Genomic DNA, 16,235 nt, shown 5'->3' with positions numbered 1-16,235 from the left:
GTCACAACCCAACTATCATTGACTCTTAGCTCCTTGTCGGCCTCTTGGCCTGAAGGAAGCATTTCCGTCTGTCTGGCCTGGGGCACGTCCCATAGGATGGGGTGCCCAGGGCAGGTGGGACAGGTGGGCTCTTGAAGTCCCTGACGGTGATGACACAGAGGCTGGAGGCAGCTTCCTAATGTGCTCTGCAGGGTTCCAGGGTCCAGACTGACTGGAAGCCCCTGCTTCCTGGGTGCAGGAAGCTCCATCCCTGCTCCATCCCTGACCCCTCTGGCCACTTCCTGCCCTGGAGGACCCAGCCCCGGCGATACCCCGGGAGCCCCCACACTGCAGGTCCTGCAGTCGCCCTGTCCCCTAGCAGGTGGCCCCGAGCCAGGCCACCCTGCCTCTCCGAGTGTTCTCAGCCTCAGTACTCCCAGCTGCAGTGTTCCCAGCCTCAGTGCTCCCAGCCTCAGTGCTCCCAGCCTCAGCGCTCCCAGCCTCAGCACTGCCAGCTGCAGTGCTTGCAGCCTCAATGCTCCCAGCCTCAGAGCTCCCAGTAGTAGTGCTCCCAGCCACAGCACTCCCAGCCTCAGTGCTCCCAGCCACAATGCTCCTGGCCTTAGTGCTCCCAGCTGCACAGCACTCCCAGCCTCAGTGCTCCCAGCCACACAGCGCTCCCAGCCTCAGTGCTCCTAGCCTCAGAGCTCCCAGCAGTAGTGCTCCCAGCCTCAGTGCTCCCAGCCCGGGCTGAGCTCAGGGAGGGAGCAGAGGGAGGGCACGGCGGCACAAGGGCCCCTTTGTGCCCGTTGCTAAGGGCCTGGCTGTATTTACTCAGCCTGGGTAAACAGGAGGTGCCTGGAGGCCCTCTCTGTTATGACAACCTACAGAGCATTTTCTTTCCTTCCTGAGGCTGCTGACCCTGGCGGCTCCAGGGGGGTTCCCCACCTCGGAGGGGCTTCCCCAGGACCCAGCGGGATGTCTTCGCATGCAGGGGCAGGGCTGGAGGACACAAGAGGGCTCACTCAGCACCCCCCACCAAGGCTCCGCTGGAGACACTGAGGCCCCGGGCAGGAATGGGGAGATGAGGCGGGGTGGGGGTCTCTGGCCCCAGGTCACAGAGCAGGGGCTGGCTGAGACGGACCTGGCGGGGGGTCGTCTTCTGCATGGGGCTCATGTGGGAGGCGTCCACCTGCCCCTCGAACACCGGTCGTCACCACCTCCTGCCAGCCCTCGGGGAGGTGGGGGAGTCGGGGTGGGGGAGGCCGCCCAGCCCCGCGCCCAGAAGTCCTCAGCACCAGGCCCGGAAGGTGGAAAACCTCCCAAACTGTAGGCGTTTTGAAAGGTCTCACTGTCTTACCCAACCCTTAACAAGACAGGGTTAAGGAAGTCGTGGACTCGTTTCTAGTGCTTGCGATTCGTCAATAATCGCCCTTAACGCCCGTCCCAGGGCCAGAGCACAGGTACAGGATCCCTTTCCTGCAGACACGCGCCAGGGCCGAGGAGGTGCATCCAGTGAGGGCTCCCTCCCTGGCGGCTTGAGCCCCGAGGGTATCTCCGTCCTGCCCACGGCAGTCGCCTCCTTTGCAGAGTGTCAGAGGGCTACCTTGGAGCCCTCGGTGCATGACAGGCCTCCTGCGACCGGCCTGGCCCAAGGTGGCCAGCAGCCAGGGCTCCCGTGTGACCTTCAGCCAGTGCCACCCTCCCTGGCTCCCTTCCTTGAGGAGAAGGACAAACTGTGCTCTGGGCTCTGCCTCTCTTGCCCCGAGGTCCCCGTCAGGCCTCCCCTCACACGGAGGACCCAGAAGGGCCAGGGGTGGGAATTGGGGGATCAGAAACTGATTTCCAGGGATATGTGTGACTCCCGGGCAGGTGTCCAATGGGCTTCCGCCAGGCCAGGTGCTCTTCCTGGCCCGAGCCCCAGCCACCCCTCCTGCCCACACCCCAAGCTCCACAAACAAAGGCCCTGTGTACCTTGGCCGGCGGGACACTCACACGGGGAATCCTTTAGGGAACAGAGTGGATTTCCTCAAAGGTGGGGGTGGGCCATCCTGGGGAGGCCTTCTGACCCAGGATCACCCTTCTCTGGCAAACAGCCCACAGCTCAGGGCCAGGCCCTGGGGTTGCTGTGAGCCTGGCCAAGTGTTCATCAAAGGGCCCAGGCAAGGCTCTACCCTCACAGGAGGAGGTCTGGGCACATGACCCCACCTGAGGATGACACACTTGGGCTGCCCCTCCCCACCCCCCAGGGCAGCCAGCCCTGCACTCAAAGGCTCCTCCCTGGCCCTTCTCTTATATCCCTTCCACCTCAGAATGTTGCTCCAGCACAGTGGTATCAGCACAGACTTCTGAGCCAGCCTTGGCCAGATGGCAGACAGCAAGGAGGGAAAGCCGGATTTGGGGTATTGGACTCCTCCCTGTACCGGCACTGTGCCTCCGCCGAGCTGGCCATTACTGTCCTCACTTACAGATGGAGAAACCGAGGCTCACCAGGTCCTGGGTGGCATAGGAGAGAACTTACAGTGTGCCTTCTGGTGGGCCTAGGACCACTTTGTGCGTGTGCTCCCATGCTGCTCTCAGAAAGAAGCAAAGAGCTCCACTGTGCCCATTAGCCACATGACCTGGGCATGTTACCCCACTGCTCCGGGTCCCAGGTTAATGACTCGTACCCCTGTTCTAAAGGTGGTGCAGTAGGTGCATTCATGCATCTTGAGCGCTGGGAACAGCCACGGTGTATCAACACCGTTACGCAAGCTTACTGGACGATGACAATGAGCGTGACAAAGATTACAAGATGAAACTCTCTGGGAAAGTAAAACATCTCAGGTCTGTGGAATCCAAACATTTTTCTAGCTGAGGTCCCTCCGGGGATCTAGGATTCTGGGAAGTGGGGCAGTTGGTCATCCTCTCAGTTTGTGCCGCCTGCAATGGTCTGGGCTGGGCTGGCCCCTGGGCCACTGTCTCAAAATTCTCCAAAGGCCAGGGGAGCTAAGAGCACCCTTCCTTGGCCTGCCCCTGACCCTACCTCAGCCTGGGTGGGACGCTAGCTGGGGGCACCTGGAGACGTGAGGTCATACATCGGTCAACATCTGCCCCATTGACGCAGGTTGGTTTCTCCTCTACAGTCCTGCACTGGGCGTGGAGCCTCTAACAGGGGACACAGCAGAGGGGCCCAGGCCTCAAGGTGCTTGAAAGTGACAGGCAAGCAAACCTGTACATCATCACCATGGGATTTCTTTGGGGGAGGAGGTAAGAGATTATGGTTCCAGAGAAGAGGGAGACCAACTTCAAGGCAGCCCCAGAGCAAGGCAGAAGCACCCAGTGCCCCCAGGTTGGTACTACTATGCCCATTTCAGAGATGACAAAAGTGAGGCTGAAAGAGGTAAAGGGACCTGCCCAAGGTCACACAGCTAGTAAGGGGCAGAGTCACATCCTCCAAGCCCTCCGGGGGTTCGTGTTGCTTCCAGCAACCAAGCCTTGATCCATTTGACCCTGGGTCAAAGGCCAAATTGTGACACCTCCTCCTTTCCTGGAACCTTCCTTCTGTTTTGTCTGGGGGAAACAAGAAAAGAAGGAGAGGTCTGCAAAGGCAGAGAAGGGGAGCTTATTCTGATTTGCAAGCCCAGGAAGGAAGTCCCAGGGGGATCCGGCTTTGTGGCCCTAAGTTTACTCCCTACACTGTCTCTCCAGAGGTGTAGGGGGCAGCGAAGAGAGGACGAAGCCCCAGGAAGGTGGAGTGTGCACTTGCAAGCACGACATGAGGCAGGGTACGGTCAGCATGGAGCAGCGCAGGAGTAGGGACACGGGGCTGCCTGGGCTTTGGCCCCATGGCCTTAGCGAGTCCCATAACCAGGGTGACAACTCCCATGGACTGCAAGCCTACACCGTGCCAGGCACCATGAAGAACACATTTTACACGTCACCTCACTGATCCCCACGGTCGCTCCAGAAAGACTATGTCCCCGAGATCACAGAGGGTAAGGGACTTAGCCGAAGTCCCAAAGTGAATGAAAACCCGGGTCTGGTTTACTCTGGAGCCTGTATTCTCCGCCCTAGCCCTGGCCTGGCTCTGAGCACGTTTGGCACATGCAGCGGAACCTGCCCCCACCTGGGCCAGGATGACTCTGGAAGAAGAAAAGAAGTGGAACTGGGTGCTCGTAGAATAGGCCAGACTTTCAGGAAAACACCTGTTTTGTGGGCTCTCTGGGGGTCACTGGCTGGGACCACAATGCTGAACCACATCCTGCATGGGCACTGGGACATTTGTCGGGTGAAATCTGAATGGAACAGGCACTGCCAATCGTCTTGGAAAGAACGTTCATGAACAGGATGTGTCGGGGGGGTAGCAGCGAGAGGGATGGAAGGATATTCTCCTCTTCTTGGCCTCACGCTTTTAGCCCCGGGGCCTAATGGGGCCTAACCGGGCTTCGGTGATGGGTGAGCTTTCCTGGATCACACGGAGGCAGCTGGGAGTTAAAAGCAAACTTGTGCCTCTGTCGCCCACCGCAGGTGTTACTGGAGCACCAGTAACAAGAACAATGACTAAGAAAAAAAAAGAACAATGACCAAGGAGCCCTCAGCCTCCATGCAGGGGCATCTTTCTGGTCGCCCTAGGGTTGGGGGGGCACCCACCTGGGGAGAGCCATGTCCTCGTGCCTTCCGAGGCCTGAAGAGCATTGGCAGGGAGCCCTGCAGTCTTGACAGGCTCCAGAGAAGAGGGCAGACCCTACCTCATTGCCTCAGGGCAAGCTTCCAGAGAGTGCAAGAGGTAGCCATGGTCCAGGAAAACGTGTGGAATCAGCAGGACCCCTGTGAGGGGGCTGGTTTCCAGCCAGGGATCAGCACCAAGTGGGGTCCCAGAACGGAGGTGAGCACGAGGGGGTCAGAAACGCCACGCCAGCTTGCTGTCCCTGGATGTTCTTTAGCTAACAAATCACCCCCAACACTTAGTGGCTGCCAACAATAACGTTTTACGACGACACCCCACAGTTCTGGGGGTCGACCCGTTGTCGTGTGGTTGCAGCGACTGGGGCCGGACCTGGTTTTGAAGACTTCTGCGTGCCTGTGTCTGGTGCTCGAGGCTGCCCACCAGCTGGCATCTCCGCAGGGCCACGGGCTGCAGCATTCACCTGTGGCCTCTGTGTGGCTTGGGCTTCCTCACACCATGGAGGCTGGCTTCCAAGGGTGGACAGCCCAAGAGAACCGGACAGAGCTCTGTCGCTTTCTTCCGACCCAATCTCTGAAGCCACATAACGTCACCTCTGACACGGTCACGGGCCTGCCAAGATTCAAGGTGGGGAGAGACCCCTGCCACACAAAAGGGTGAGGGTCGGGATCACACCATAAGAAGAGCGGGGTTGGCAGAGGGAGGTGTGGTGGCACCATCTTTGTGAGAGACAAGCTGCCATCTTCAGTAACTGTTGAGTGCCGACTGCGAATCAGTAGTGACCCCGCAGCGACAGCTCCTGCCTCGCGGAGCCACCATGCTGGTTGGGGAGTACAGCCGAATCGGTGAACTAAATAAACAGGCCAACCAGATAAATAGGTAAACTCAATGGCCTATCAAGTAGGGGTATGTGCTGAGGGGGACAGTAGCATAGGGTGGGGGACTGGGGTTGCAGGGCAGAGGTGACATACAGGTCAGTTGGCCGTATGAACATGGCTGTGGGAAGGTCCAGAGACAGAATTCCAGGAAACACATCAGGCAAAGCAGAGGCATGTGGGGCAGGGGGTCTGGGGTGCAGGAAGCACCCCAGGGCCCACAGGGCAGCAGTGGACAGAGAGGGAGAAGCTTGGGAGGCAGTAGGAGCAGGATGTGCTGAGCTGTTGGTCTGTCTCTGTGGGGCCTTGGGCTTCTGCTCTGAGCAAAGCAGGGGCCAGGGGTGGGGAAATGGAGAGTTTTGAGCAGAAGCAGAGGAATTTCAACTCCAAGAGCAGGAATTGGGCATTGAAGAGCACTCAACCCAATTCTCCTATGCCTCAGCCTTTGCTTGCATGCCCTTAATGATGGCGAACTCACCCTTTTGTTATTGATGGAGTTTGTCTTGTCATGAATGAAAATGAAGCCCTGGTCACTTGCCCTCATTATGGCCGGCCTCTGAGACCACTAAGTGGTCCCTCTTCCATCCCTTGACCTTTTAAGGGGGGGATGTCAAACCCTCTGAGTCTTCTCCATGTTGAACCTCAGGCAATTCTCCCACTAAGGTACATATACCTCAGCCTCTTCACCATATGGGTCATTTATGTGTGTCCTTCTTCTACAGACAGATTGACAAAATATAGCCCAACGGCTAAATCAGGCCCTCGGTCTGCTTTTGTAAATAAAGTTATCAGAACACAACCACACTCACTTGTTTACCATGGCCCATAGCTACTTTGTGCAGAGCTGAGTTGCCACCCCAGACACTGTACCACCCATGATGTTCCAATATTTAGTATTTGGCCCTTTATAGGGAAACCGTTCTGACCCCTGTCCTAAAGGTGTGTGTGCCTCAAGTCTTGCTCTGGCTCCAGTGCTGAAAAGAGATCACCAGGGTCAAGGAGAGACACAAGGAAGCCCAAAGAAGGGTGGACTCTGAAGCAGTAAAGAGCATTCCAAAGCACAGGATTATCATACTTTTCTATATATTTGTCCAACTCAAACATTAATTTACACAAACATAATATTTCAAAATTAGAATTCCTATCTAGTTCTCCGCAAAGGTTTCTAGGACATCTCTGGTTGAACAAATACAGATTTCTGTGTGTTCTTTCGTGACGTAGCAGCGCCAGAGCCCCAAACCTTACCTCGAGTCCCTCCGCTCGGCCTGTAAGGGGCGCAGCTGTTGAGCACAGAGCCGGGTGGTATCCTGAAGTGCAATTAAAAACCACAGATTCTTAACTCTGACACATAACAACATTAAAAACCGCAGCGGGCGTGAGGCCCACAAAGGGCTGAGTGTCTGAGGCTGACCGGCAGGGACCGGCCAACCACGTCTGCACCAAAGAAAGCGAGAAAGCCCACACCCCACCAGCCGGGCCGGCCTCCCTAGGAAACTTGGACTCTCCCTGGATTTTCCAAAGCAGAGGGTTTTTTTTTTTTTTTTTTTTTTTCAGTCTCTATGGTCATGAACCATGAAAAGAAAGCCCTGAATTGTTTCCCAGGGAAGAAAGGAGAAAAAGAAAACACTAAAACCATTGCTGGTTCAAAAATCTGCTTTCGTTCTTCGGCTGCCGTAAAGAAAACGAACATGCAGCAGAACTTAAAAAATTAGAGAGGGAGGCTAAAGAGGCGAAGTCTTTACCTCTCATTGATAGTACCTTCCAGAATCTGCACCCTTGGGTAGTTGAATGGTGTGACCTCACTTGGCCTTTTGTGCTGGGTTCTGGGTCAGGGTCTGCAGAGGAGAAACTCCAAGCACCCCCACTCCAGTGAGAGGGGAAGGTGGAAGAGTTAGGGGAGTAACCGCCGGGTGTCCCTGGCTGGGGCTTTGCATGGAAGGGGACTAGAGAAAGGAGCAAGGTTCCCAGGCCCAGGCCCCCTTGGTCACTGCCACCCACGATGGGATGCAGGGATACAGGGCAATATATGGGTAGCACAGGTGTCCGAGCATCTTCTGGAAGCTTCAATAATGAAATCCATGGGTAAAGAGCTTGGAGAGAGAGGTGAGTGTTACCAAGGGAACAAGGCTGAGGACACAGATAGAGGTTCAGCCTTTGGACCTTGACCGCAGAGGACGGGTAGGGAATGGAGAAGAGGGACCATGGATGCCTCCATGCTCAGACCCTGTCCTGGGTTGGATGAGGGGTGCTCTGACCTGCAGCTCACCTTCCCTGAGCGTTTTCTGGGCACCCAGACCGCTCTCTGCTACTCCCCCAAACCTTTTCTACGCCATGGCCCTGGCAGGAGGCCAGGAAGCTGGCACTGCACCAGATCCTCTTCCTGCCACTCAGGAATGTGCCCAGGGTCATGTTCAGTGTGGAAAAGCAGCTGCCTCGGTCTGGCCTCCCCAGCCTCAACCCCAGGTTGAGATCATTTCCTTTTCTCATTTGTTCCATAAAAAAAAAAAAATCTCTCCCCCAGTTGGTGGATAGGCAGGGCCTGCTCAGAATGAGCCTCTGGGGAGAAGCTTCGAGCAAATCAAAGAGTAGAATGCAGAGCTCTGGAGGGAGCTGGAAGCGCTGAGTTCCAGTCAGATACCTCGGGAGCTGGCTCTGACCTAGGCGGGCTGCCCACGCCCTCTGAGCCCCACTTCCTCTGACACTCCCTTGAACATACTGAGCCTAATGATCTCTAGCATTCTTGGTTTTCTTAACAACCACAAGTAGATGATTAGCTTATTGCCTATGGTCGAAATGTGCAGTGTAAATGTCCCATGCCGGGGCCAACTGGGAGCCCAGGATGCCTAGTGAGAAAGCTGACCAGCTCAAGTGGCGCCAAAACTCTTACATCTCTCCATGAATCACAGCTAAGTATTGATCGTTTCACCTAACCACATTTCCATTCTTCCTCCTATCTTCCTTTACATTCTTCCATCCTTTTATCCCTTTTTATCTTTTTATCTACTCAACCATCCGCCCATCCTTCCATCCATCCATCCACCTATCCATCCATCCATCTGTCCACCTATCCATCCATCCCTCCATCCCTCCATCCATCCCTCCATCCCTCCCTCCATCCTCTATCAACCATTCATTCACCCATCCATCCACTCATCTATCCATCCACCCATCCCTCCATCCTTTATCAACCATCCATTCTTCCACCCATCATCCATTTCACACTTTTTTACTTCCATCCATCCATTCCATCCAACTACTCTTTTATCTTTTCATGCTTTCTCTCTTCCTTCCTCTCTTTCATCTCTCTACTCTTCCTTCTAAGCATCCAAACTTGACTCTTTCCCTCCCTCCCTCCCTCCCTCCCTCCCTCCTTCCCTCCCTCCATCTATCCATCCTTTAACTTTATCCTTCCTTCCTCCCACCCAGCTGTCCATCCTTCATTTCATCCTTGTTCCTTCAATATATCCACCCATCCACATTTCCTCTTTTCCCTCCTTCCGTCTATCCATCTATCCGATCATTCTTTCTTCCATCCTTCCATTTATCCGCTCATTTTTCTATCCTTCAATACATTCATAGATTACATATTTATGAACAGCTACTTAAACTAGACACTGTTTACATTTTAATATTCATATATATTCATGTTCAATCTGAACAAACCATGTGACTATTCTAGGAATACTTCTTCGGGATCAGAAACTTCCAAATACTTGAGGAACAATATGAGAAATGGGACATAAATTGTGTTCACAATAAGTTGTACAAATCTGAGAAGAAATTATACAATTCTGGGTCAGGATTGGTTTACTAGGACTTTGTGAGGGATTTGAGAGATGAATGTTTATCATACAGAGGAGGGAGGCCAAAGGAATGGAACATGCAAAGGTACAGAGGCATGACAACAGCATGGTGGTTCCTGAAACACAAGGGGAATGTTATGAAATAAGAAGGAGAGGGAGGAAGTGGGACATATGCAGGATTCCAGTTTCCAAGGGCCATCCAGGCCTTGCTGAGGAATTTGGACTCCGTCCTAAGGACAGTGTGGAGCCCTGGGAGTGAAAGACCCATCTGGCTGCAGTGGAGAGAATGAAATGGGGTGGGTCAGGGTGTGCCTGGACACAGGTCAGTTGGGAGGTCATTCTGGAAGGCAGGAGGGGAGAGAGGATGTGGTCTGGCAAGGTGATGGAGTTCAGATGGAGAGAGTGGGTAGGATAGAAGGTTATTTAGGAGGTGAGGAGATGAGGGTGAGGACACTGAGGGGACTCCTTCTCCGTGGTTAGGGGCAAAGATGTTGGGGCTAGGAATGCATGGGCAGCAGCGGGGGAGGGAGGGCAGGTGATAAGTCTGGGTCTGGTTAAGGATAATCTGAGGCCTGGAAGCATCCTGAAGCGGGGGTCTACTTGCCAGTGTGTGTGGATCTGGAGCACAGGACCCAGTCGGTCTTTGCTGCCTATTTGCTCATCTGGTTTCTGCTACTGCCCTCAGACTAAGGCTGGGCATTCATTCACTCACTTACTTGACAAAAGCTCTGCAAGCATCACATGTTGTTGGCCCTAGAATACATAGCAAACAGGCTATCAAAGTCCCTGACTTCCTGGGGGCTGCATTCTGGTGATGGGAACCCCCTCTGGACAGTCAGAGGTTGAGAGGTAAAGTGACTTTCCCAAGGGTACACAATCAGCTGGAGGCCAGGCCAGAGCAAAGTGGAAGCTCAGAGGAGCAGGGGAACAACACCGGCCAGCCCTACAGAAGACTCGGGAAGTTCCACGACTGTTCCAGCCTCTGGATGACTCAGCAGAGGGCTTCTCTGCAGCAGCCCAGGGGCAGCGGTGAGGCTCAGAGCCCTGCAGGGACGTAAAAGGACAGCCAGGTGTCCGTGGCCAGTTTCCCCTGCCTCTTGGGAGGCTGCTTGGTTTCCTCTCTCTCTTCCTGCTGGAACCTGCCTCCCCCCACTCAGCCCTGCCTGTCTCCTCAGCTTCCTGCTCCCTGCCCTGAGCTCCCACCACACCTTCACTTGGATCCCACAGCAACTGCCTGTCTGTCCTCTACGGCTGAGTTTGCCCCCGACTAGCTGTCGGGTTTCAGAAATGGCATTTGGCCTGAGTCACCTTCATTTCCTTCTCTGTAAAAGTGAGCCACCTGAGCTCAGGGACTGGAGCAGGCTTTGTGACCTGCGACAGGCCTGTCAGGGTATGCGGGGCTGAGCAGAAGCTGAGGCCAGTGCAGTGTCAAGCCCCAACCATGATAATAGATGCATTTCTTGAGCACTCGAGACTCTTGCCAGCCATTATGCAACTTTATCTTCACAAGCAGTCTACAGAATAGGCCCTTTTGCTACCCCTTTGTCTGCAGATGAGGAAGCAGAAATACAGACAGGTCAAGTACCTTGTCCTAGGTCGCAACAGCCAGCATGGGGCCTGGATTTGAACACCTAGCTCTAGTCCCCACATACTTCTGCATCATGCTATGTTCTTCTGGGAGCTGCCACTAAGGAGCAGAACCATGCTAGCCGTGGCAGAGGAAGTGTGGTGAGAGCTGAGCCCGCTCAGTATGAAGAAGAGATGGCTTGGGGACAGGAAATCCTTTCATCCCCCTCTTTATCTGGTTAACTCCTACCCACCTCTTAGAATGTAAGGGTCTTCTTCCCAGATCACTGTCTTTCTGGATGCTTCTGGGGAACAGGTAATCATCTCTGTCACAGGTGACGATTTCTTTGCATCTAGCACCTGGTTGCACCAGGCACGGGCTAAGCATTTGACATTTTTTCTTTCACTGAATCTTCACAGCCAGTGTGTCAGTACTTGGCTTGGCTGGGCAGAGGTCTCCGATGGCAGGAGCAGAGCCCACCAGAGCCAGCTTAAGAGAAAGGGAGCATACACTGGAAAGCTCCCCAGGTGCTTGCGGGAAAACTAGTCACAAAAGATTGCAGTCAGACCCTGGGAAGATATCAAGAACGCTTGCAGTCCTCTACAGCTCTCTCTTAATGGAGTTTCTCCTGTGGTCCTGAGACCCTGGGACCCAAGTCTGCTCCATGTAGGAAAAACTTCTCTCTCTCAGGACTATCCAGACATACAGGGGTTGCCCTGGCAGATGGCAGTGACCCACCCCTAGAGACCTGGAAGCAATGGTGGGAAATGTGTGGAGGAAATGGGCCAGCCCTGATGGGGACGTGGGCTCAAGCAGCCTCTGACAGGCTTGTTCCATTTCAGCCATTGGGAGCTATGGAAACCAGAATCAGATTTCCAATGCCTCCTTAGTGTCTCCAGCAGGATGTCCAACGAACATCTCAAAAAGAACATGGCCAGACTAGGTCTGTCCTCCCAAACCTGCTCTGCCCACATCCTTCCCCATCTCCGTTGATGGCAACTCCATCTTTCCAGCTGCTCAGGCCAAAACTTTAGTCATCCCTGATTCTTCTCTTTCTCTTCCATTCCACATTTGATCCTTCTGCAAATCCCGTTGGTTCGACCCCCAGAATCACTCCAGAATCTGCTGGCTCCCTCCATTGCTCTGGCTACAACCTTGTGCAAGCTTCCCCACCATCTGCTCCCACTCACCCCTTTTACCTCTTCCCTGACTTCTCCCTGCTATTTCTCCAGCACAGCCTCTGCACGGGCTGTTCCCTCTGCCTGGAGCCCCTTTCTGTCCCTCAAACCTCACGTGTGCATGGCTGAGTCTCTCAACCCCTTCACATCTTTGCTCAGGAGTCACTTTCTCAGTAAGCCTCAGCGTAACCTCCATATTTAACACTGCAACTGCCTCCCCGCTTCCGAGCTCATGCTGGGTGCTCCCAATTCCTCTTATCCTGCCAGGTTTTTTTCCTTTTTCTTTTTCCATAGCATTTATCACTTTTAACACTATATAATTTCAATATTTTATTATCTATTATCTGTCTCCATTCACTAGAATTTAAGCTTTATGGGAATATAGACATTACTTTTTCGACTTAACCGATATATCCTAAACATCTAGAATAATGACTGATCTGACATAGGTGTTCAACTAAAAAATATAATGGAGGGACACCTGGGTGGCTCAGCGGTTGAGTGCCTGTCTTCAGCTCAGGGCGTGATCCTGGGGTCCCAGGATCGAGTCCCACATCAGGCTTCATGCAGGGAGCCTGCCTATGTCTCTGCCTTTGTGTGTGTGTGTCTCTCTCTTATGAATAAATAAATAAAATCTTTAAAAAAATATAATGGAAGGGTGAGACTGCAAGTAAGTCAGGAGCTGAGAGCCTGAGGATGTCCCTAGGAGCTGGTCAGGGAACATGGGGTCCCCTCTCATATTGGGCTTGGGGATCCAGGCAGACTCAGCCCAGCTTCCTCTCTACCTCCTCATCCGCCCCTTCCCTACTTTTATGCATAGTGGATTGTACACTGGGGAGGGACTTGTTCTTAACTATATCCATAAAGATTTTGGGTGTGCTAAATAAAAAAGCCCCTTGAATTGTGCCAAAATTTTAGATTCACTTGAGAGTTTGTTGTTGTTGTTGTTGTTATTGGGGGTGGGAAGATGTCCCCCCCCCACCCAGCATTTACCACCTTCTGATATGCTATGTTATTTACTTATTATGTTATGTTTCTAAATTTATTATTACTTGTCAGATTCTAAAGGGGCTTTCTGATCCTAAACAACTGAGAACTACTTGTCTCAATCATCTTACTGTTTCCCTTGTGGCCAGTAGGAGTTCCTGGGCTCCCAGACCTAGGAGTTGCTCACCAAGCTCCCCTTGGTCTGTGACTACAGCCTTTACCCAATAGGAGAAGTGACACTTGGCACCCTAGGCCTCAGGGAGTCCCCCAGACTCTCCTTCCTCTGCTCGCAGCCTGGTAGTTCCCAAGCCCCCATAGACCCCGCCCTTCTTCATCTCAGGTGTTGGCCTGACTGTGCCCCGCAGGATTAGCCAGACCAAAATGGTGTCCTGGAAGGTTGCTGTGGTGCTCTCCGTGGTCCTGAACCACCACCTCACTAGTCTCTGCTCTGGATGAGATCTCTCTTTGAGAAGTAGAGGCAGGGAGAAGGGAATTGTGTGGCCCCAGAGGACTCCCTCCCCATGCAGTTTACACTTACCTTCCCTGAAACTCTAATTCTGCTTCTTTTGCTTTTATTAAATCTTCTTATCTTTGAGGACTTGGCCGAGTTGTCACTTCTCAGGGATGTCTTCCTGGGCTCTGCAAAACTGAGGGTGATCTCCTCTTCTGTGTTCACATAATGTCCTGTACTTCACATATTCCAGTGTGTGGGGACCACCTGTCCAAACCCCATCAGCCAATTTTAAGCTCCTCGTCTGTCTCCCACACATAGGAAATGACAATAAATCTTGGCTGAACAAATGAGTTAATGAATGAAATGAATGAGTGGTGGACAGTCTGGGGAAGGAATGCTCTCATGTTTGTTTCTACCCTTTGATATAGCCAGGACTACTATGCCAGGCTCTCCATGCTAGTATGGTGGAGAGAAATAACAGGTTGGCATGGTCCTTCCCCTAAGGAACATTGTGGAGGAATTAACAGTGGTTAATATGCTGGGTCTCATTTTACAGGTGGGAAGACTTGGGGGTCAGAGAAATGATGCAATTCTTCTGTAACCACATAGCTCAGGAGTGATGGAGATGAAACCTGGACCTCGTACCCATCACCTGCCTATGCCATCACTTCCCCTTTCTAGGTTATAGTTCACACTCCTGTGTAATGAAGACATTGAACTAACTCTTTCTCTAAGGGAATTTTCCAGCCTATCCTATTCCTTGGGTTATAACTTCTCAGGCCACTAACACTGCACAAAGAAAGGTCTTTGCTCCAAGGCATAGTTACGTCTCCAAGTCATGTTATCAGAAACGAGGTGGGGTGCCGCTGTTTTCCATGAGCTGGGTTCTCAGCATCAACCTAAAGTGTCTACACAGTCAAGGCTCATGAAGTGAGGCACAATACAACCCAGCCTCATCTCAATCTGGTCAATAGCCAGGGCTTATAAGACAGCTCACATCCCACCTGCTGCAGTGAACTTATGGGAACTGGGGGAAATTCTATTGTAGTCAAACCAGGAACCCTCTCCTGCCAAATTTTGAGAGGTGGGGACCATAAGCCCTGAACTAGTGTCAGTTTTCCCTTCCTGGAACTGTCTCACATATGTGCCACACAACCACACAAGCTCCAAGTCTCTGCTTCTGGGGCAGTCAAAGCCTGGGTTCTACAAGGCTTTGATGATCAAAAATGGGCTGTGGTATTCAAAGCTACTGAATAAAGACTGTTTACTCAAGGGACAGGGGTTTTGACAAAATGGGGTCCGCAGAAAAAAAAATCAAGTAAGTACCTGGGGAGGTGAAATGTAGGAGATTCCTCATTAAGCCACGACCTACCAACCCTGAAAGGAGCAGCTGGCCTCCTGCTGGGGACTGAGGCTCAGTCAAGGGGGAAGGCCAAGGACAGAGGGAGGAGCCAAGATAGACCGTGAGACCCTGACAGGGAAGCCTAGAGGGAAGTTGCTAAAGGCTGGCTTTATGACCTTCTTACTCCCATTCTTTTCCTGTGTACCCCTGGCTCTCAGCAGCCTGCCTGTTCTCTGGGGCTGAGCTATCACATAGCTACTCCCATCTGTGTTGTCCTCAGGTGCACCATGACTGCCCGAATCACGGCTAAGCCCTGGAGAGAGGACCTGGGCAAGTCAGGAGGCCTGTGCGACCTTGGACAAATCATCCAAGCCACCCTTCTGGCCCAATGTCCCAGCTGTAAAAAAGGGATGAGCTAGATATTCTCTGAGGGCCTTTGGTGTCAGTCACACCAAGGCCTCCATCCTAGATTCCGAGGGGGGAAGGGCTAGGTCTCCACAGAGAGGCCATGCTGGCCCCAAATCTAGAAGCAGTTGTAGCTGGCCGCCTACGCACAGGCAGGCAGGCGGAAGGCAGGGTGCTGCAGCCTCGTTGCCAAGCAGAGAACTTTCCACTGGGTCCAGGTTTCCATCACCATGGCAACTACTGGGGGTTGGAAGCAGAATTCCTCAGAATTCCAGGGAGATTATATGGGGGAGGGAAGAATAAGAAAAGGAGCCCTAAGCAAGCCCCCGAGTGGACAAAGCTGGCACCCAAATGGGCCCCACATTTCCTCTTTGCCTCTTTTGTTCCCTTCCTCTTTCAATGTTTCTCTCTGCATCTTTTTCTCTTTTCTCTAAACCCCTCTTCCCCCACTCCTTTCCCTGATCCCTCGCTCTTAGGAGGGAGGCTAATTAGTGGCTAATATTTAGTGATCGAGTACTATATACCGGGCATCATTTCAAGTGTTTTACATATGTAAACTCCTATAATCCTCCCATCCTCTGTAGTAGGTTCTATCATCCCCATTTTACAGATGGGGAAGTGGAGGCCCAGGGAAGTTAGGTGACTCACCCAGCTCACACAGTAAATGGCAGATTCAGTCTAGTTGGGCTCCCATGACTACATCCTCAGCCTATGGGGTCTGGATGGTCTCCCTAGTCTGAAAAATTCCAGGTGCTGCTGATGAAATCGGGGGTGGGAGTGACAGAGAAGGGACACAGGCAGCATATGTTTATGCCTTGGAGATCCCACAGGGCCTTCCCTGCTTCCCCCTTCCCTCTGCTTGCAACCTACACTTATCTTCCTGGTTGAGCATACCTTCCTGGCACTATTGGCCAAGTTACCTGGCCCTGGTTGACAGCCAACTCGCTCAGGCCCAGAGATGGCAATGGGTCTAATGTCA

At 53.0% G+C, this 16,235-nt stretch overlaps 1 long non-coding RNA gene across 4 annotated transcripts in view; it reads right to left on the bottom strand.

Annotated features, from left to right (window-relative positions):
• The window catches only part of LOC140640388 (uncharacterized), a 29,279-nt gene extending 13,878 nt beyond the window's left edge, over positions 1–15,401 (bottom strand). For 3 of the 4 annotated variants that reach the window (XR_012037099.1, XR_012037102.1, XR_012037100.1), the window contains exon 1: positions 6,766–8,558. This is a non-coding gene — a long non-coding RNA (uncharacterized lncRNA). Of the gene's footprint in view, positions 1–6,765; positions 8,559–13,593; positions 13,774–14,835 lie in introns of those variants that run through there. The other variant, XR_012037101.1, reaches the window with a different exon arrangement.
• Positions 15,402–16,235: the final 834 nt, after the last annotated feature.

The sequence above is a fragment of the Canis lupus genome, chromosome 9, assembly GCF_048164855.1.
Source record: "Canis lupus baileyi chromosome 9, mCanLup2.hap1, whole genome shotgun sequence".
NCBI lineage: Eukaryota > Metazoa > Chordata > Mammalia > Carnivora > Canidae > Canis > Canis lupus.
The sequence above is the reverse complement of the archived record's forward strand: the minus strand, read 5'-3'. Positions and strand labels throughout refer to the sequence as shown.